This window comes from Oreochromis aureus, linkage group 18, assembly GCF_013358895.1.
Source record: "Oreochromis aureus strain Israel breed Guangdong linkage group 18, ZZ_aureus, whole genome shotgun sequence".
Lineage (NCBI taxonomy): Eukaryota > Metazoa > Chordata > Actinopteri > Cichliformes > Cichlidae > Oreochromis > Oreochromis aureus.
In genome coordinates, this window is record NC_052959.1 from 20,204,413 (window position 1) to 20,227,025 (window position 22,613).

Consider the following 22,613-nt stretch of genomic DNA (forward strand, 5'->3'; position numbering starts at 1 on the left):
ATTATGGCGACATTAGCATAAGCATTCATATCATTTAAACTAGTGTAAACATTCTAGCCTATGGAACATAACTGATTTCACAATGGTCATAGTAGCTGTCTTAAAAAAAAGTAGAAATTAAAGTAAATAAATAAAAGGCAACATATATTTAAAAAATAGCAAAGCAAAGCATCTCCATCCTCGACACTTATTTCCTTTTTTTATCAATGAGCTAGACTGGAGCTATCAGGGCACTAGTTGCCATCATCCCATGTCAGGGATATAAATACCCACGAAAATACCATAGCATCTATTAGGTAGAGCAAAAAACTGTATTTTTAAGTAATGCTGTCCTTCTGGCAACTTATCGTCATATTTTTTTGTCAGGGTTCTGGGTCTTTGTGACCCAGCATTTTGAGTTCTTGTATTTTTATATTATGGTTTATGTTCTGAGTCCTTGGTTGTACTGTTTTGATTATTGTCCCTTCCCTAGGTTTCAGTTATGGCTGTCAAGGGTTTAGTTCTTAGGTTTTGTGTGATGGCTTCCCTGTGTTCCGTGTTGTGTCTACTGTGCCTTTCTCTCCCATGTTTCAGGTCCCTATGCTCTGTCTCCCCAGTCTGTTAAGTTTACATGTCTAGAGTTCAGTCGGTGTGTTTCCTGTTTTACTTTGAAGGTACGGGTCTCATGTCATTGTTTCTAGTTTTGCTTCCCTTGTCTCGTCCAATCTAATTACTCTCAGCTGTGCTCTCCTTCTGTGTCTCATTTCCCTCGTTATCCCTCAGTGTATTTAAGTCCTGTGTTTCTCTTTGTTAGTGTCGTGTCCTTCTGTCACAAAACGGCTGTGTGCAGGCAGGAAAAGGACCCAAACAAAAAGCTCACCGAGACAAACGTGAACTCCAAAACACTGCTTTATTGCAGGTGTGGAGGTAAAACAAAGAACAAAACTAAACTGGGAAACTAATAATAACACACTCATAGAAGACGCAGGGAGAATAAAACACAGCTATGAGGGAGGACGCGAAAGTTAGGAGTGGCAGAAAAGTATGTGAGGGTGGTGCAGGACATCAGCGATCTGCTCTCAGCCCTCTATTGTTTCCCTGGTGATGGACAGGTTGACTGATGAGGTCAGGCAGGAGTGCCTGTGGATTATGATGTTTGCAGACGACACTGTGATTTTACGTAAGAGTGTTGAGCAAGCAAAGACAGTACCGTAAGTATCAGTACAAGTATTTAAACAAATATCTAATCCAATCATTTTAATATCGATGTCAGTATCAACATTTTTTGACAGCCTTAGTAAGAATAGACTACAACACTCGTAGGCCTATCCTGCCCCCTTCTGTTCTGGAAGAATTGCAGCTAATGTACTGTAAGTATATGTTCTGGTGACATTCCTACTCTGCTTCTGTGTAAGATTGTAACTTTATCTGTAATGTGAGTATATTCCCTTTCCCATATTGCTGCTTACAGGGTTTGACTACGCACAACAAGCATTCAACGCGATATAAAAATTTCAGGGATCCTTTTGTGGTGTAAAAAAGTGTAGGAATTTGCTTGTATATTGTCTGTTGAGAATAAAATAATGGCAAGCTGGAATCCTTTTCAGCTTTCTTTTTTAGTTTTGGTAAATATGAAAGATTAAAAAGAACATTTAAGAAGCATTAAAATTTCATAATTCCAATGGTAAGACTTCTCTATATACTAAATTAGCCCCAAAAAGATGATATTCATCAAAATATACATCCAAAAAACTTTTGTTTTTATTATGTGCTTGAGAGCTTTGTCACTTTTGCTAAAAATGACTAATGTTGGCTTTCTTGGGGCTCAACATATTGGCTTAATAGTAGCATTGTTTAGGCGCACTTTTTGCTTCCTTTTAATATGCTGCAGAACAAAGGCAAAGTCCAAATGAAAGGGCTTACAGTGCTGCAGGGTTGACGTCTCTGTGTCTTTGAGATATTCCCAATTTATGTTGCATATATTTGGCAGCATTTTAAAAGGCACCATATTTTCCCCACTATTGTCATGGTGTTCAATGCTTTTCACATATGGCCAGGTCTACATTGTTCTGCAGTGTGGGCAGGCAGCAGAAGCTTAAGTGATGATTTGTCACCTCGTCCTACGTCTCATTGTGCTCTATATCTCTCTCTATTGACAGAGGGGCTGGCAGATTTAGCTTCACACATAATTTAAACCTGACAAACAGCATGTTGTAATTCTTGAGGTTTTTTTCATCTTGGCTGTAGATTCACCTGCATACATGTTATTATTTATTATTTTTCAATCATTTTAGGGTTAATATTGCAGTATTAAAGCAGATGTTTGTGTTCTAATCTCTAAATAAAAATGCTGTGGGATGAGAAATATTCTCCACTTAAGCATGTGGAAACCATCCTATCACTGCAAAATGCACTGAGCACTAAAGGATACTGGATCTAAAGGATTTTTTTTTTCCCAAAAGCTGTTTTTCAGGCTATTGAGAGAAGATCCAGTGTGGTATATTACCATGGTACCTGTATTTAGGTCACTGCTTTGAACTGTAAAATACCTCTCTTTCCCTCTGTTTCACTCCTGTGCACGCATATACTGCACATATGTACAGCATACATACAGATTCACATGTGTTGTTTCATGCCATGGGGGGATAGACTCTGTGGAGGCCTCCCTGAGCGGTAGCTCCAGTAATCAGTAGCAACAGCAGCAGCAGGCAGGATGAAACTGTTTAAGAGTCTTAACCACAGTTCCAAACCAGTGACTGTATATACAGAATATATATTCATAATCTGCAGCACCATCCCTCTTCTTGTCTTGCATTTTGTGACACAAACCATGAGCAGCATCCATTCACCTGTAAAATAAAAGTTGCACTATTGGAAATTTGTTGATTTCAGAAGTTTCACTGCTGTTCCATGGACAAGTTGGACACTTGCAAGCTACAGGTGAGTGTGGCAGTCTGGTGGCAACCACAGAAATCACTCACTAAGTGGTTGGGGAACACACATCTTTTTTTCCCCGTTACTGAAGTCTTAGTTGACTGATCAGTGAATGTAAGCTGTCGGTGCAGCATAATCACACTGTCTCACAGCTGCACCAGCTGACACTCATTATCGCATACAGTAGATGGAAAACGTGATTCTTCATAAATCAATCAAGACAGACCATCCTGCTGCTGTAGTTACTAGTTGGAGTCCAAACATATTTAAAAATAGTCAAAGAACAGTTCTAGACAATAGTACTGCTTATCAGCACTTATTGTAGGATGAAACATTAACTTCTTCCCTGCTTTTTGAAATTCATAGCTTCAGTAAGAGTGATTGAGCTAGAGTTGAGTGTGACAAACAGAGCAGGGAATCCAAAAAGTGTGGAGACATGTACCACAATGTTGGGGTTTGGCTTCTCTGTATGTTTTATGATTTTGCATTAGGATGAAACACAGAGGATAAGAAGGCTACTGAGTTAGCAGTTTATTTACACATTAAAAAGGTGCCACGGGGCCAAAACTAATAACAGATGCTACTGAGTTATAACTGAGCTAAATATACTGAATTGAATAGATGATATTTAGTTGAGGATGGAATGAGACTGGGGCTCTGGACTTTTGGGCTTGGGACTTGTCGACACGCGAGCCAAAAATGTCTAGTTTGGAAATAATTCTCGTTTCCTCTGCTCCAGTTAGGCAGAGATACTGGATGAGCCTTGTAGCATTTGGACTGGGACTTAGCCATCTGTGTGTGCAGCACTGTTGTTACTGTGCCATGACTCCTCTGCCTGAGTCTGCATATTGTCTGCTCTGGTGTATTGTGTTCTGGTGCTCTGTGTTGCCTCATGTATCTTTTCTACAATCCGGTAAATACAAAGCTTTAAGTTCAAACTGAGTTGTGAATAATTAAAATCAAATAATAAAAGAGCTTAATTCAAACAAACATCCAAAGAACTGAAGCAGACCTGCAAAAATCAGTCATGTAGTTGATCGAAAGAACATAAACCCAGTAATAATTTGTTAATTAAAAAGTGATAAACGTTTATTTGGTTTCCGCTTGGCAAATGTCACTCTGTGCTGCAGTTATTTGCCAAGTATTTGTGGCTTTTTCAGCAAAAAGTAAAAGCCCAAAGCAGGATAAGAGATGCTGGTCAACAACGGGTTTGTTGATAAAGGTGAAAGAAGGTGGATTTGCAGGCTGACTAAGCCGTGCTTTGCAGTGAATGCAAAAAGTGGAGCGGAGATGGAGCAGGTGGTCAAGCAATAGAGTCAGACTGACAGTTGGAGGTTGGAAGTGAACTTGACAGAAGAAGAGTGGGCAGGCACACTGATGAAGTCGAGCAACCGGGAAGGCCGGGAAAACTTTGACACTGAGAGAATCAAGTTAACACATGGAGAATAAATCATCCAAGTCCCTTCAGACGCTGCAAAGCAAAATTTTGTTTTGGGACTGTACACAAAACATTGACTTGATTTGGGTGAGACAAAGCAGTCGAAAACGTTTCTGTTTTTTTTTTTATCTTGAGACCATCGAGAGCAATAATAATGTCAGGGTTCCTATAAGATGAATTCACACAGTTAAGAAAATAAATACCATCTTGTGCACTGTGGCTGTTTAGACAGTCCATTTATGATCTCTCAGCAGTTAACTTATACTCAAGATAAAATACTCAAAAAGACTAATGTGCAAAAATGGTTTTCATCATGAAGTGAAAAGTGTTTCCGTGCTCGCTGTGAACTGCGACTTCCTGCTTGTTGACACCCTGCTATTACATAAGGATGATTATCTGTCATTTTAAGTAATCCTAGCGAGTATCGATATCATAAGCTCCTTAAAAGGCTACAAACTGTGTCCACCGCTGAGACGAAGCATATAAATTGTGAACTGTGTGCTCAGCTGTATTTATTCTTCAAAATACAGGAAATTTTCCCCATTTTACTTGGAAGGTAATGAGGCTGAGCTTTTATTCATGGACCGACAAACTCAGATTTTCATTTATAACAGTCTACAACATGAATTGAACAGAGGGAGAGAGAAAAATCTCAGAGGATTGGCTGTAATATTTTAATAAAACTTAACCACCAAAGTGTGATTCTGCTAATGTTGAACTGTCGAAAGAGAGGGAAAATTAAGCAGCAGCATAACTACTCGAATATTGTTTTTCTTTTTTTTTCTGTTTTGAGTGAAGCAGCATATCAAATATGAACACCAGTGACAGTGTGGTGGATGTGATCCTTGCAGTTGGGCCATGTAATCCCACAGAGAGACTTTCACTGAGATAAAACTGTCACTTCTGCCAGTCTCTTTGGCAGAAGGAATCCAGCTGGACGAAGCTCTGAAATGTAATTTAGCTACTTGCACACAAAAAAAGTTATTAAATTGTGGAGTCAAGAAGCCGTGATGGCATATGGAGGCTAGCAGTTAATTTGAAGGACTGCTGTAGTTTTTCAAGGTTAATTAATTGTATTTCACATCATAAAAAGAACGCATGATAATCTGGCATATATGATCACACCAACACTGCGTGGTTGCAAAATGATGATGCCAACAGTACACAGTTCTTCTTTTCTTATTATCATTACTAATAACCATGAGTCCATCCATCGATCTATTTTCTTAATCACTTATTCAACCTGGATCTAAAGCCCATCTCAGCTGTCACTGGGTGACCAACACAATGTTATTATTATTATTATTAGTAGTAGTAGTAGCAGTAGCAGTAGTAGTAGTAGTAGCAGTAGTAATAGTAATGCATTGCAAAGGTGTTGTGTGCCCAACCTCTGAATTGCAAGGTGGTTGCACAGGTTGCCTGGTGGGAAGCAACCTGTCTCCAAAGAATCACAGTCTGACTCAGTCAGCAGTTGATTTGCCATCACACTGCAATCAGTCCGACTCTGTGCCGATAAGCACAACTCATCTGCGATGTATCTCTACAGTAGGGAACTCGTCTGAACTGGTTTCCAACTGATTGGATTTTGGTTAAATTCATATATTAAAGAAAGGCTGTGGAGTGTTTATATCATTTTGCCATCCTGCAGTTATTATGTGACTATTTGGATTTCTGTTTCAAATCAATTAGTTTTTGATTAGATTTTTGGTTAGTGTGAATTTCTGTGTACGCTGATGGCAACAGAAAGCAACAAATCAATGATTTATCAAGTGATCGCCATGTTATCACAAACAGACTGGATGCAATTGTCAGCTTAACCCCTTCAATCACCAACTGATTGCAGAGTGATTGCAGAGTGCTTCTGTCTTTTTGCTGTTTAATGGCTGTCCTGATGCACCAAAGTCCTTTTATGAACCGCAACTGACTGCAAGAGTTTGTAGACCTGGTCACCGTTTTCAAAAGCAACCATTTCAAAGGCAACAAGATTACAAGCTCATCGCTCACATTTGCAATAATTTGGTTTTGTCACGGTCTCCACTGTTTTCACTAGTGTGTCTGTAGCATTAGCTGTCTTACCTCTAACTGCTCACAAATCAGGATATCCTGGGGTTAGCAGTAGATGACCACAACTAACTAAAAAATTAAAGCAGATTTAATTGACTAATTTAGTTTGTGGGTATTTAAGGTGTTCAGATTTTGAGTAGTCGTTCATTTATACTTTAAATCTTGTCATTTGCTCGCTTGTCTTTTATGTAACGCTTCTTGTAATTTTTACCCTCTCCAATCCCCTTTTACTTTATTTTCTTGCTTGCCGGTCTCATTTTCCTTCCATCTGTCCATCAATCCATCCGTCCATCATTTGCAATGCAGTCAGTGTCTGCCACATAGCTTATCAAGTCTCGCAGAGCTCGGGCTATGCTAATGTGGAGCTTGTGCTGACATAAACAGTCTGTGTTCCCTGTTTGCATGGCTTAGCAGACAAAGAGTGATGCCCCTTTACCAACCTCGGCACATGTCTGGCATCTGTTTTCCTCCAACCTACAGCTCTGGTTTAGCTTTTCACATGAGTGGTTACATTTCCAGTCCATATGCAAATGTTTCTCCACTAACTGTTTATAAAGTGAAGAAAGCCTCGCAGCTTTAACAAGTTCACTTCTGTGTCTAAATCTGTTTAGCTTTCCTTCAACAAGACCCTGCTATTTCCTATTTGTTTGGACTCGGCATTAGCCACAGTGACCCCTGTTTACAATGAAGTCAAGCTGTCAAAAAGCTTTATGCGACACCAGACGCACTACTAAAACAAACAGCAATATCCTTTTGCTGCAAGATTTTACTGAATGATGTATTCTAGCAGCGGCACATAGCAGCCGGGCCTTTGAATATCAGCCACAGAACACCTGCATCAGCAAATATGTAGCAATACATCACATTCAGATTTTCCTTCTTGCTGATATTACTTTCATGGAGCTGCCTGGGATATTTTACACAACAATAGAAACTTGTTTCTTTCATAATGCAGATGACTGGCTATCTGAATCAAATAACAAGCAATACAGGTATAAAAAACAGACTAATATATATGTGTGTATGTGTACATCTTTTCTTAAATCCTTTCTGATTTTCAAATTTTTGCCTCGTGTTTCTACTTTTCATATTTTTTCAGTTCATGGAGTGCTGGCTGTCCATGAATTAATGATTTTTTCAAAATAAGGCTACAATGTATTCAGCAAGTTTCACATGAACATTTTATTGCATGTGTTGTATGCATTCAAAGAAAGTACAAGAAACAATATTAATAATTCATCCAAATCATGAGAAGGGAAGAAGAAGAAGAAACAAAAGGAGCAAAGTCTCTGATAAACAAACCCTCTCACTGTGTGTCTGAAAGGAGTTTTTGTGCTAACAAGAGGGGCCCGAGACCTGCAGGCTTTGTATTCAGTGAGCGGAGCAACTGTAGCTCAAAGCACAGAGGGCAGAAAGATCAGATTGCCACGAGATGTGCTCCTCTCTTATCCTCTCCTCTTCTTTTATTTCTCACTTTCTCCCATTTCTTCTCCTCACTCTGCCTTCTGTCGCTCTTATCCTATCCGCAGCACAATGATGATAAATATTTCAGACATGGCTGTCCAAATATATTCACACTGATTTCCTGCTTGATAAAGTTTTGGTCATATTTTTAATACAAAAAGCTGTGCAGAGAAAAATCGTTCGTGAAGCACATTTCACAGAGTAAATTAAGGCCCCACTGTCAATTGTGGCACTGTCAGTTACAAATGGGAGAAAGTTAAAACTTTAAAACTGCTCTAATTAATTGTGCTGTCAGTAATTATTTTTTTTATAGATTATTTAGCAGAAAAAAGGGATATCGTACTTATAAAAATAAATGGATTAGTATGTAATTATGTCTTCCAACAAATTAAGAGGCTTTCATGAACATAAACACAATTAAAACATTAAAAATATATAGGTGTGGGTTTTAATGTTGTTTTAATGTGGAACAACCTCCTTTCACATTTTTCTTACGTTGCTAGAGACTGGCCACATACATAAAATAAAGGAAGAGGAGAGAAGTTGTAGGCATTCACGTGCCATGGTGGGACATTTACATTTGTATCTTTATCTTAAGACTGAAGATATGAAGCACCATTAGAATCTGTAAACAATAACAGGAGCTGGTTATAAGCTAATGTTAGCTCAGCAAATGCTAGGCTCAAGTATCCTAAAAATCACACTCTTACCTTTGATAAATAAATAATAAATAAAAATTACATTTTTACATTATATGCGAGTTTATTCATGAAGTTTTAGAGTCTAACAAAGCTACATTCACTTCAAAGACAGTAACAGCGGCTATCGTCCACTAGCAGTGCCTAACAGCAAGTAACTGTGGCTAACGGAGGCTAACAGGGGTAAAAATAAGTTTTACCAACAGAAAAGTTAAGCATAACCTCAGTGTTTCTATCATTGATCAGAAATGACCTGAATCATTGATCCCTATCACACTTCTTTCACAAAGTTTTTACAGCCTCTTCCACAGTGAAAAGACGCTAACATTTCTCACTCATCATGGACAGCTGAGGTAAACAGTGGACTGACAGCCTTCCACAGACAGGGAAAAACGGATATGGTCCAAACGGTAGCAGAAACATGGCGGCAGGCCGCGACCTTTATAGGGTAAAGTTTAAATGTAATGTTTTTGATCTCATTTAGCTGAATAAAATGTATTTGTCCTACAGCGGCCACTGTAGCTAGGATTATGCACTTTGGAGGATATTGGATATTGTTCATTAACAGTAAATCTAGTACATATCAAATGTAGTTCAGGTATTTAGCATCCAACCCTGCTCTGCGATGCATTTTAGAGTCTTTCAGCTCATTGTTTTGGTTTTTGCATTTTACTGTCATGATGCATTTCTATAGCTATCAACGGTGCCATTTCTAGTAACTGGTTTCAACTAAATTCCTCTGATAAACGGTCGACTATAGACCTGCTTACTATCAAACTGCGAGCAAAATTCAGCACTAGTTGGAAAAGTTCCAGATATTTCCCTCAGGAGGATGTGGAGACAAAAACAGATTTTAATGGAGAGTGAGTATTATATTGCACCACAGCTTCTGATGAATGCTAATGGTGCTCCATGTCTATTAGAAGAAAAAAAGAACTAATTATGCAGCCCCCAAGTGGCCAAAAGTGCAGATTGTGCTGCATCAATTGTAGATATGTTTCCATCTAAAAGAGCTCTTTTAAATTATTCATAAAAGGAAAAAAATTGCCAGTAAACTCTCATCATCTTGGAAATTATTCACAGTGTATATTACATGATACAAATAGATCTTAAAAGGAAGTGATAGAGAACTGTTTCTGTTACTGATGTATTTTGTTTCCTATTGATTATTGGGGCATTAAAAAAACTCTTTCATGTTTATGTTTAGGAAACTTTGGTTATGGGGTGGGTCTCAGTCGTGTAAATTTATCAAATGAAACGCAGAGTGAAAGCTGTGACTGTTCCCTAACTAACCCTAAACTTGTACAACATGTTGGATACCAGACCCAGCGTCCTCCCCCCACCATCACTACTGTGCGTATGAGAATGGACAGTGATTGTAACAAATGCTGCCAATGATCAGAATCCAAGCAGCAATTAAACCTCATCCAAATTGCGTTTGGCAAAGCAAATTACTGGAATCTAAACAGATTTGTAGGAAGCCAACGAGTATGTGTAGTGCTATTACGATTTCTCAAGAGGAAACAACAAGATTAAAATATTACACTGCATTAAAGGAGTGGCAGCAAGCTCTTCTGTTACTTTGGGATGTCACTGCTGCTTCAGAAGACATTTAGGGGTTTGGGAGTACATGGAGAGACAGAAGAGGTCGATTCAGTCCACAGAAGGAGAGAACGGGTACTTTTTCTTTTCAAAATAAAAGGTGATTTGATTGAATTTTTCCACATTTTCTACACTTTTTATTGCATGTTTGTATATGGGATTATGTTGGTGCCTAAAGTCTCACTCCACATTAATGTACATTTCAACATAGTATGCACGAATCACAGGTTCTTTCGAAAGGTGGCATCACACCAACATGGTGGCAGCAGAAAACGCACTCAGGTTTCCAGAGGAGAGAATAAAGCCAGTGGAGAGCAGATAGAAATATCAGATTACTTGGAGAGAGCTCCTCTCCTCTTTGTTTCCCTCTACCTCTGAATGGCTGGAGATGAAATAGCATGTTGAGCAGAGAGGAGAGTGCAGCTGCTGATGGAGAGGAAACAAAAGGAACCTTCTGTCCTTCCTCTCTCCCACTCCACCTCTTCCATGCCAAATGGGTCTCTCTCTCAGTCGCTGGGTCGCCGTCTGCCCCACCTCCTCCCTCTTTCCTGTCCATTCATTTTTATCAATCTTGTGTTATCGCTTTCTTTCCCTCTCTTCCACTTTTCTCAGCTCTGTACTTCTCCTTCTCTCACTCCCCTACAGCTTTCTCACAATCCCTCTCTTCTTTCAGGACGGTCAGAGCACTCTGTTGAAATCGGATCTGTCACTGTGTCTTTGGAGACTGATAGAGTCTGGTTGCCAGGGGTTTCAGCCCAGCAGAAGAGCAAAACTGCAGTTACATCAGTTAAAAGCTCTTATTTGAGCCACAGCCAAAGTCCGAGCGTGTGCGTGCGGTCGTGTAGGCAGTTATTTTGTGAATGTGGCTTTGAGAGACTTTCTGCCTGTCTGTGGATCTGCTTACATCCTGGTATAATAATTATTTCTATAGATCTTAACTTTCTCAGCTGATTTGAGTGCAGAATGTCTGGCCTGGTCCACAAAGGGACTGCTGCTGGAAAGTAAATGAATCCATGTTTCTGTGTGATGTGGTTATCTTTTCTGAGCTGCACTTTATGAGCGTCATTGCCCTTTAGTGGAAGTGGCTGCTACAGGCGGACTAAGAGAACCGCTGCCCAGCCAGGAGACACGTTAGGCAGACTATAGAGTGAAGATGCCCTCTGAGCTAGCATATCAACTTATCTCTACAGTTCCTTGGTGAAATCACACACAAACACAAGTTCACTCAAACTGTGTACATAGTAAATGTGTTTTGCCACTAGTTGCATTTTTTTCCCTGCCAAAAACTTTATTTACCATTTTATATGATTGCTCATATATCCAGCTCATATACTCAGTTATCACTGTTCCAACTGCAGGAGAGTAGTAAATGAGGGGAAGGCTGCTAGGCCTCTGTTACAATACAAATTAGGCTCCATGAATTTGAAGATGAACATCCTGAGCCACCCCTCATTTCTATAATAGTTTGCTATGAAAATGGGAAATGGGTGGAGAAATGTATTCAAACATGTCAAAACATGCATGGAAATACAGCTTGAAAATCAATATTTGGTGCCACCACCTTTATTCTTCAACACAGCCTAAACACTCTTAGGCAGCTTTTTTGTAATTTCTTGATGCAGTCTTCAGGAATAGTTCTCCAGGCTTCTTGAAGGACAATCAAAGCTCTTCTTTGGATGTTGGCTGCCTTTTGTTTCATTATCTGTCACGATGATCCCACACTGCTTCAGTAACGTTGAGTCCTAGGATCTGGGGAGGCCCATCCATGACTGATGTGTGCTTTTCTATCCAGGTTTGCTTTTAAATTGGCAGTGTGTTTGGGATCATTGTCATGCTGAAAAGCTGTTCCCAATCAGATGCTTTCCATGTGGACCAAAATCTGACTGTACTTTTCTGTGTTTATAATTCCATGAATTTTGATGAGATCTCCAACTCCACTGCCTGAAATGCAGCTCCAAACCATGACAGAGCCTCCACCATGTTTTACAGATGAATGTAGACACTCTCTGTTGTGCCAGTCTCATGTACATACTGATGATGAATTGAACCCAAAAATTGATAAATTGGATTTGTGAGTCCATAAGATCGGTTGTCAATGATTTTCATTTCAGTTCTGTTATAATTTAGCACACCACAGCCTTTTCTCCTTTGTTCATTTCAGTAAATTTAAAGTGTGTAAAAACTCACTGCTAAATGTCAGTAGATGACTCATTGCAGTCACGAGATGCTGAGATGGACATCTTGGTTGCTGGGCAAGGACTGGACTGAAAATGAGTGAAAAACCAGTCACAATCTGAAGAGAAACTTTGAAAGGCCTTCAAAAAACCTGAAGACCACTTTAAAAAACGTACAACAATGTCTGGCTCTTTGGAAGAGAAATATGAATAAATGAGGGCTGTACCGCACTTAATCTGTTCAGTATCGCACATGCACACGTAGAGTCACTAGTTGCTGGGATGATTTTATTATGAAGCTGAAAAAAATTTATGAAAGGTAACTTTTATCCTATTCTAACAAAGGTGAGCGTTCATATTCAGAGCCTACTCTAATGCGAGAGGATAAAAACTATCAGGTAATTAGGTTAGACGCTTTTGCACGCCACTGTATACATCAACTCTTTTTATTTGATTTTTTTCATTCTCGTCATCTAAGAATAAAAAAAGCCGCAAACATTGCATGCAATACAGAAAATAATTTACAGCTAATATCTTACGTACAGTACAAAAGCACTGTGGAGTGAAATATTATGTCATCATGCTCATGATGATCAAATATTAAGTTTTAGTTTGATTTCAATGAAAACTTAAAAATAATTCAAAACAACTAGTTCCTCACTATTGGAAAATATTAAAATCTGAATTTTTATACGTTTATATGGTTTTTTTGTATTGCTGTAACTTCATGATAGTCCTATTAGCTCAGACTGCAGTGATTTCGTGATTGTATTTTCTTCTGTCGAATCAGTGTTTGCTGTGCAGGGCACAACGTACAAGAACAGGAGGTGAAAATAGCTCATTTGTTATGAGGGCTATGATATATTGCTATTGAGCGGTTCACTCGTGCGTGTGTGTGTGTGTGTGCGTTCTTGTGAGTATATATCTGTAATTGAATTGGCTTAGGTGTGTGTTTCTTCAGAAATGAAAGGAATGACACGTTGTCTCTTCTCATTCCTACAGATAGATGATATATATCATCATCGGCTGCAGACATGTTTATACAGACACACAAGCTGTGATTTGTGTGTGTGTGTTTGGTGCTGTAAATGTTGATACTTTGTGTTATTTTGCTGTGAACATCATATGCCTCTGTACAAGATTATAGCTGTAGCTGATGATGAATATAAATTGGACCGTGCCTGTTCCAATCTTTGTTATTTGCTGGCATGTAAAATCATTCAGGTTTAATAATTGTGACTGATATTTGTGCGCTCTCCAAGGCAGACGTGGGTATATAAACACCTTTAAACTTCTCTCTCCTTGAGTTTTCCCTGTAAGCTGTGCCAGCATGTTGCCCAGGTTTTTTCCTGCACATAAAATTGCAACCTGCTGTTTGTTTTGGTACATGACCCTGAACTCAATCAGTGAATTGTCTGTGTATTTTTACGGTCATAACTAATGCTCATTATAAGTTAGCACTTCACCCTCTTGGTCGTGAAGGTTAAAGCTAAAGCTGGAGCGTCAAAATTCAGAGGGTCATGTCATGGTGGCTGTATTGATCTTTTATATTGTCTGACATTTTAAGTAACTCTCATTTTTAACACTTTAACTAACAGTGGTTTGTTTTTTTGTTATTAACTTTGAAACAGCATTTTTACAAATTAGTTAGGCTGCAGTCACACAAGCTTAGGGGCCGGTCGACACCCCAAGCAACCTCTGGTCATTAGAGAATAACATGTATTCCCCAACATGTTGCAACTTTTCAAACGTGTTGGTTGCAAGGCACAACTTTTACTTTGAAGGCAAATGTTTCCAGGGAACTGGGATTTATGCTTCGGTGGGAAATCTATGCTGCAGCTATGTCATAACTACAAAACCTACAGTGTAACTTCACATGCGCCTTTCAAGAAATGTAACTACACATGTTGGCCAATGACATTAGTTGCAGATGGCAACTAACTGGCAACTGTGGCAATCTGCTTGTGACCAAAGCAATCACTAGGAGGCTTTTGGTGCTGCACCTCATACCTCTTTGTGATTGATTTTACCAAGCAACTCCCAGCCACCTCCAGCAACAACTGGCCTGCTGATCAAGGAAAACACATTTTTCCCTAGTGACCCGCGGTTGCCAGGGTGTCTCTGTCTCTAGGCCTGTTTGACTGGGGCCACGACAACCTATTGCTTGAGTTTATATACTCCAATGCATGTGCTGCAGACATTTCTGCAGAGACTGTAAGTAATAAGGAAAATACTGTAATAAATAATAAAATGTAATAAAAGCCTCTATTAACTTAGTCATAGTTTGGGTTTTTGGGGGGTTGCCTTAAAATTTCATGGCCAAGAAAATGAGTTTTGGTTGAGGGAACATTTTCACAAGGTTTTATATTAATAAAAGTCGAGTATAAATGCTGAAGGACTACAAACAATCGAAACAGGTTCTAAGGGCAGCTGCTGAGCTCTGGTTTACATTGCTGGTAAAACATAAATAATTAACGTGCACAGGTATGCTGCAGGTGATCTTTGTTGAATAGGAGAAATTTACCATGTTTTATCCTAGAAGTCAGGGTTATAAGAGGAGAGAGGAAAGCAGCATAGACCCCAGGTGTGGGAAAAGTCTGCACTAGCCTGTCAGGGCCTCCGGCTGGGTAAACACCACCAGGTGGAGAGATTGAAAGCATTACCTTCTCCCTTTCACTCTGTCTCGGTTTTTCTAACGGCCTGCATTTTCCTTCATACCTCAGGGTGTTTTCAGCCACCCTCTGTCAACTCTCGGTTTTCCTCTCTGTCTTATGTGCACCTCCACTGTTTTATTTCCTGTTGTGAGTTGGGGCCATGTACTCTTTAAATGGCTCATTTAAACTCATTAGCCTCTTTGCTCCATATCCATTATAAAGGATACCCATTACTTATTAAAATCTTTTTCTTTAAGTCAAAATAGCTCTTATTAGGCAGAAAGGCCTTAATCTGATTTCCACAGTAATTTAAAAACAGTCACTGTATGGCTTTTAGTGAATCTGTTATTCTATTTTAGGCTGCCAGTGTTTGAACAGATTAAGGCTGCTTTTAAACGAAGAATATTTGATCTTACTATTATACTATATGTAGAGCCCCTTAGATTGTGAATAAATGTTTGTATAGGCATAAATGTACTGTAGAACAGGTCAACTAACAAATCAAACATATGAAGCAATCCATATTTTGGTTCAGAAGACATAGCTGATGAGTTCTGCCTATACCTCTGCAACATTTAGCACTAGCCACCATCCACCACAATATTGCAGACAGATCAGAAAATTCACAGGTGAGCAAATCCAGACATATCATACACATTGTTTAAAGCCAGTAAGCTTTTTGCAGAGCAAGCAAAAACTAGGGCCAAGAAATTTTTTTTTTCCTCCCACAAGACAGTGGGAACCAGTTTAATATATCTGCTTCCTAAACAATCCCTGAAAGCAGGGAAATATTAATAATAATAATGCCACCCTGCAGCTTTAAAGCAGCTTTTCTAGACTCAAAAAGGATATGGAGTTAGGAAGCTTTCTCCGGCAGGCCACATGCTCCTTGTGAGCAGCAAGGAGCTTATAGGAAGTTGAGTCATGCAGAAATTCAGAAAATACTGTATAAGTAATAATGCTAATTATAATAATAAAAATGACACTCTAAAAATCTTGTTCTTACACAGAAAACTCAATTTTCTACTTCAACTATTTTCTGGGGGAATTCATGCATGACTTCCTGTGGCTCCTAATTATGGTGATGCACTCCGGAGTAAACGAGGGTCTGACTTATCAAGCTGCTTTGATTCATTGTGCTGCTGCGGCTGATGTAGCTGGGACCGTAAGGACAAGCACAGATGACTTCCATGGTAGTTTTTCACTGCTTGTTTCACTAATTGAGGCAACTTTAAAAAAAGGAAAAAAGAAGCCATATGGTGCAAAAACACAGTAGCTGTTCTGTTCTTTTCTTGATGCTGCAAGTCATTTAAATTTAAACATATAGCTCACACTTCACCCCTCCATTCATTAAGTTATTTTACAGCTAATGTAATTACAATAGAGTGTAATTCAGGAAATAATGAGCCACAGCAAAACCACTTTTAGAGGTCAAATTAAGTTTTCCTTTTTTCAGTGATGTGATAATTCAATGAAAAATAAATATACTTCTGTAGGTTTTATTGCAGTTTTTTAAGAGGATACCACCAGACTTTAAGATATAAATAACTTCATATGAAAACTGTGTTTGTGTAAAATGAAAACTGATTTTCATCTTCATTCTTTTTTCCTGCCTTGATTCAATAGAAACAGTAGGAAGTTAATAGAAAATTATTCTTTTTATTAATATTATTATTTGTAGTAGTATTAGTATCATTATTTGGATGATTAACAATTATGTCCAGAGTTTGATGATATTGATGTGGTGGAAATAATTTAGTTATAAACTATTAATTAATAGTAATAATCTGCAGATTCATGTCTTATTTGGTGCCTTGAATTTGGTGATTCTTTAGCGTTGCGGTCCCCAACCTTTTTTGCGCCACGGACCGGTTTATGTCCGACAATATTTTCACAGACCGGCCTTTAAGGTGTCGCGGGTAAATACAATAAAATAAAACCAATACCGGTACCACAAAAAAGAAGATTTATTCATAACACATGGGAAAAGACCCAGGGAAACCGGGTTAAGGCAAAAAACGATAAAAAAAAATAACAATAAAAACCCTGAAAAACATAAATTTCACACCCGAGCCTCGACTCTCGTGGCCTGGGGGTTGGGGACTGCTGCTTTAGAGTGAACATTGGTTTAATTTTCAAAAACAAGTTTCAAACTTTTTGACAAAATTTTGAGATAATAACTCAAATTTTCTACTTAGCTCTGGCTGGAAATTTACTTTTTTTTCAGTGGCAGCAAGCTTCCATACAAGGCTGTTTACACACTGACCACTCACCGAGGATTAGAAACAGGAGGGAACGAGACTCAGGTGAAAGCAATCAAGCAATCAGACTAACAGAATCAGACAATCAGTAATAACAGAAAGTAATAGCAGAAATTAAATACTAACATCATAATACCACCAGTCATTCCAAAAAACCTCAAACACTACAATTAAACTAAACTTAACCTAAACCGAACCCAAATTCAGACATATTGATTAAACATTCAAAGCTGTAATAGTTACGTAGAATGATTTTCTTTCTCAAATTTTAAATGTAAATATTTCATGATTATTCTTAAATATTCTTATGAGCCCTCCAACTGTTTGCCCATCTGCCACCTTGCTCTTTTCAGATCGGCATGACTTTTTGATTGATGTCTGTGCGCATTTTAGTGTGTACGTGTGTGGTATGTGATTTGAGTCCAAACACAGTTGGACGTATGTGGATGGCCTTTAATGGTGATGGACAGAAAAAAAAGAAATTCCAGGGAGAAAAGAAGGAAAGAAGATTAAAGCTGAGGAAGATCAAGACAGACGTGAACACGGGGACACTGATACTCTCAGATGGGTTTAAGTGTGTCTGTCTGTAGGTGTCTGCGTGTGTTTCCGCACACATACATACAAACGCACACATCCGTGCAAGAAGTGTCAAAGCGTGGCCTTCAGAAGTGTCAAATGTCACATTCGGCTCAGCTAGAAATATTTACTTGACACGACCTGCTCCATGAAAAAGAGATTTACTTCTTTCTCTGTTTAAAGTACTGCTAAAAATACTAGCAGCTCTCTGTGCATTTGCTGGTATTTGGGAAACACAGTTGATCTAGTAAGACTGACACCTGTTAGGATTTTCACAGCTGAGCCAAAAGGGGTTTTTTTGGGTTTTTTTTTTAATTAATTTAGTGAGTATGAGTATGTCCTCAGTTGAAAACACTTCCTTTGTGTCTCTGAACTTCTTTATATATGTGTTGGATATATTTTTTTCAAAATAGTCCTACGTGTGGGAGAATTATGGTGTGGATGTAGTTACAGATTATAATTTACACTGTGTCCAGGACGTTATTAGTGTTGGATCTCAAGGAACTAGAGGCACAGCCAGATTGTTATTGAAGTGTTCAAATCATAAACACTATACATGCAACTCTTAGTTACGTTAGCTTGCAAATGCTGTGTATACTGTTACTATGGTGATGGACTGTAGATGACTGCAGCTGTCTTTTCACATGAGCCTGCATCTATTAGAGTGAATTTTGTTAACATGCTATTGAATAAAAGCTTCTTCTAAAGTGCCAATCACGAGATTTTGGCCTGGGCTGATCTTTTGACTCCCGTTGTTACCGTGGTAGCAGTACATCTGGCTTAATATTACAGGTCACGACTTCTCTGGGCAGCAACGCAACCTCTTGTTGTTTTTAATAAAGAAGTCATGCAATAATTGGCTCTTTTCCAGCATTCTGTGAGCAACTGTGATCTTTTCATGCTGCACACGGCATGAGTCCACAAACAGCAGGGCACAGTGAAAGCAGTTGGTCACCTCCCTGTGAAGCTGGAGGTGTGCAGCCTGTCACCTGCAGCGCTTCATCTAACAGCTCGCTCTGGCTGCTCCTTCTTGTTTCATTTCTCTGTATTTCAAATGAAATAATAAATGCAGCTTTGATTAACAGTAGCAGGGAACGCTTAGCTCACTGACAAAGACACTGCGTTTCTTGTCATTAGTTTGTAATCAGAGTCATCTCTTCCGTCGCCAATTAAATGTTTTAATTCATAAAACTGCAGCACAAGAAAGTGTTCTGTTTGCTGATAATAGATTTTGTATGATCAATCGCTGATTGGATTGTATCCTCCACTAGAGTGCCTGGTAATGTTGAGAGGAAGATTTCAAATTAAAACTCGTGGATTTAAAAATACACAACCTCTTGAATTGAAGCGAAGGAACAAGCACTTGACAGGAAATCATTATTGCAAGAAGAGGTATTTCATATTTGACATCATGTTCATCAAAACATGTAGACTAAATCGATGGTAGTTTCTACGCTACTAGTTCATCTTCAAGGTCAACCAAGGATAAACATTATACCACCTAAATGATCTTCTTCCTGTGTTTGTTCTCAATACTCACAAAGTCCTTGCAACTAGGAGCCTGTCATGGTGTGGTTTTTATGTTTATTTTTGGTTGTTTTGTTATATCATTTCTATGTATTTCTTTATTTTACTCCAATAACTTTAATAGTTTATTTCTTCTAGTTATTTGTGTTTGTACAGATATTTGATCCTTTAGTTTATTCCAGCCTCATTTGTGTCTTCTTGTGTTTTGGCTTTCGTCTCTATGTGAGTCCCATTTAGCTATTTCCTGTTTAATTTGGTCATTCCTGTTTCTTGTGCCTTGCTATTAATTTAATTTCCTTTGTTACGTTCTTAAAGCTAATTCTTTTAATTAGTTTCAGCTGTGTTTTGATACCCTGGTGTTTCCATGCTCCCTGATTACCTCCTGTGTGTATTTAAGGCCTCGGTTTCCTCCTGTTCCTTGTTGTGAGTCATACTGGGTTCCTGTCTGTCCTCCCTTCTGTGTGCTCTGTGGAATTTATGGTGTTTTTTGCTGCCTTTTGGATTACCTGCATCACCTCAATAAGGGTTTGTTTATGAAGTCTGCATTTGGGTCTGCAACCCTTGACAGGACGAGCAATTTAAATGAATAAAATGGCCTTCCTTTGATTGTAGAATCCTTACAGGGGCTTAGTCTTACTCCTGCCTGCAATATAATAAAGTGTCATCTTTCTCTGTGTGAAGAAATCAACATTTGAGAGCTTGTGAAAAGTTTTTGTGCAAGATATTTTATAGCCTTGGAAAGAGAAGACACTCTGGTCCTTTTTTTAGTCTTTTTGGCTTAAAGTTTGCAGGACAGTGTAGCTCGTCATCTATGTTAGTTTGGCAGCTACTATTAACATAGACATAAGGAACTTATAACTGAGTTAGGGGACAGAGGATGTCGTATTGACAGGTTAGTTAGTTCAAATAAGTTCCTGTGTTAACAAAGCAGGATGCTGCAGAGGTCTCCTCTTTAAACTTTTTGACTCAGTGCTGTGTTTAAATGGAATGACTGGTGCAGTGGTTAACACATTTGCTTAACTGTGAAAAATCCCTGATTTAAGACCAGGAGGAGAGACAAATCCCTGCATCACAAAAGGTGTCTGGGATAAAAGTCTGCCAAATCAAACATGGCTGTTCATCTACTGTGAACCTACTGTGAGCTGAGAGAATGCTTGCATAGAAAGGGATAGATACTGTATGTTTTCCACATCATTAAACATGCAGATACTCTCTAAAAAAATAAAGTGATGATTTTGATGTGATCTCAGTGTTTTCAGTTAGATTTTAGAAAAAGTTGCTTTTAGCTGCTACACGTTATTTCACACCTCAGCTTTGACTTAAACTCAATACTCAATAATTATATATTTTGCCATTTTATTTTATTCCTGGATGATGTGTCCTGGCATCAGGAACAGTTGTGTCTGCGTTGTAATTCTCTGGCAGCCTGATTCGAGCTCCCTGCACCGTTTCATGTCTGTCCCAACGACCACTCCAAACACAGTGCTCTGACAGTTTCATGGCCTTGAAGTCATCATGACTTTGGCTCTGGTTGTTTCGGGATACTCATTCTTGTTAGTAGTGTTGTGCATGGCTGTGTGTGTGTGTCGAGGTCAGCACATGTGCCAACTAGCACGTCAGTGTGCCAGCTGGACAGTGGCAGTGGGACCTGTAGTTGTACTGCCAAAAACACACACATATGCTTATACAAGGGACACATGCTGGCGTGCCACTCTTAATTCATCTGCCAGTCATGCAGATTTGATATCGAGCAATAGGGAGAATAAGCCAAATTGTGCCAAAACAACATTTGGGGAAAAGTAACACAAGAACACTTAGGTTTCTGTGATTGGTAGTGAACATTTTCACTGTGCCTGCGTTCCCTTGATTACTTGAAATAGGTTAATTCCAGATTAACAGGATAATGATAATCAAGTTACATTTGTATAATTGTCTGTCTAGAACAAGAGTTGAATGATTATAAACACATTGCTTTGTCTTTTCTTCTGATAGAGGAAGACTTACAGTTTTCAGGAGTTCCAGGAAACCTCAGACGGGTGAGCAAGTTCAGCCTAGCTAGCTAGCTTTCTTTGAATTAGCTAACTGTCAAAACCTAAAACACCATTCAAAGACTACGGGGATCAATATAGTGGTTACTAACATCAAAATTACTGTTTTGACTAAAGTAACCCCGATATTAAATGGGATAAAAAGAAACATTCCTCCCATATGTGCTTCATACATCACATTTTTATTTTACACGAAGTGTTTATGCAAGGATTCTTTCTCCCTTATTATTCAGACAGATATTACTTGCCACTAATTAAAGGATCATTCTGTTAGCAAGAGCAGTCCAAGTCTACATCCCTCCGCCAAGGCTGAAAATTCCCTCCATACCAAGCACAAACTGAGATTCTGGATCCTGGGTACGGATTACTTTGTGATATTTTTGTGAGAACATCAAATCTCACAAATTTTTATTTCAATTAGGATTTAATATATTTATTTGTTAGTAGTGAATATGTGGAACATAATGTCTTGCTAAGAAAAAAGAATGCGTGGCTCCGACTTGAAAGGTTAATCACGTCTAATTTGCACCAAACCCCCACCTCTGGTCACATTTTCATGCTAATCCATCTGCAACTTTTTGATTAATCCTGCTAGCAAACAAACAAACAGAGAAATGAAAGCAATCACATGACCTCCGTGTTAATTAAAGGCTGTTGTGATGAATCAAAGAGGCAACAACAGGGTTTCTGTATCAATTGTAGCGCACTAGTCTCTGTGTTATAATGTAAATGGCTCTTGATATTTGGTGTATGACAGCCTGTGACACAGAGGAAATTACAAAAGCAACAACTACAGTAGCAGAACTGCAGTGCAGTCTGTGGAGTGGTGTTGCTTAGCATCTGGCTCACAGGCTTACACGATCTGTCACTCCCCATCACTTTGTGTTTCCTGTGTTATTACTGTTTTCATCTTCTTTCTTTTTTTTTGTCTGTGTTTGTTCTCCAACTGCCGTCCTTCAGCATCTGAACCTGTATCGCTCATCTTTCTGTGCTTTTATTTTCTTACCTCTATTCTTTCTTATGATCTTTTTGTTTGTCTCTTTTCTCCCCCCCTGCCAGGAAACGTTGTTGTGTTACATGCATCCTCCATCTGTTTCATGCACCCTACTTTCAGCTTCTTCCGTCTCAGAGCAAAAACAGTCAGTGAACATACTGTGCGCGTGGATTTGAGCCATTAAGTGTTTTTATTTTTGT

The 22,613-nt window shown here is 38.8% G+C and overlaps 1 protein-coding gene and 1 long non-coding RNA gene across 3 annotated transcripts in view; both read left to right on the forward strand.

The window, feature by feature from the left end:
* The window catches only part of b4galt2 (UDP-Gal:betaGlcNAc beta 1,4- galactosyltransferase, polypeptide 2), a 214,267-nt gene that overhangs the window by 74,048 nt on the left and 117,606 nt on the right, over nt 1-22,613 (forward strand). The window lies entirely within an intron of this gene.
* Nucleotides 8,957-21,739, forward strand: LOC120434122. The gene is made up of 3 exons (XR_005608955.1): nt 8,957-9,025; nt 21,364-21,407; nt 21,653-21,739. It is a non-coding gene; the product is annotated as an uncharacterized LOC120434122 (long non-coding RNA).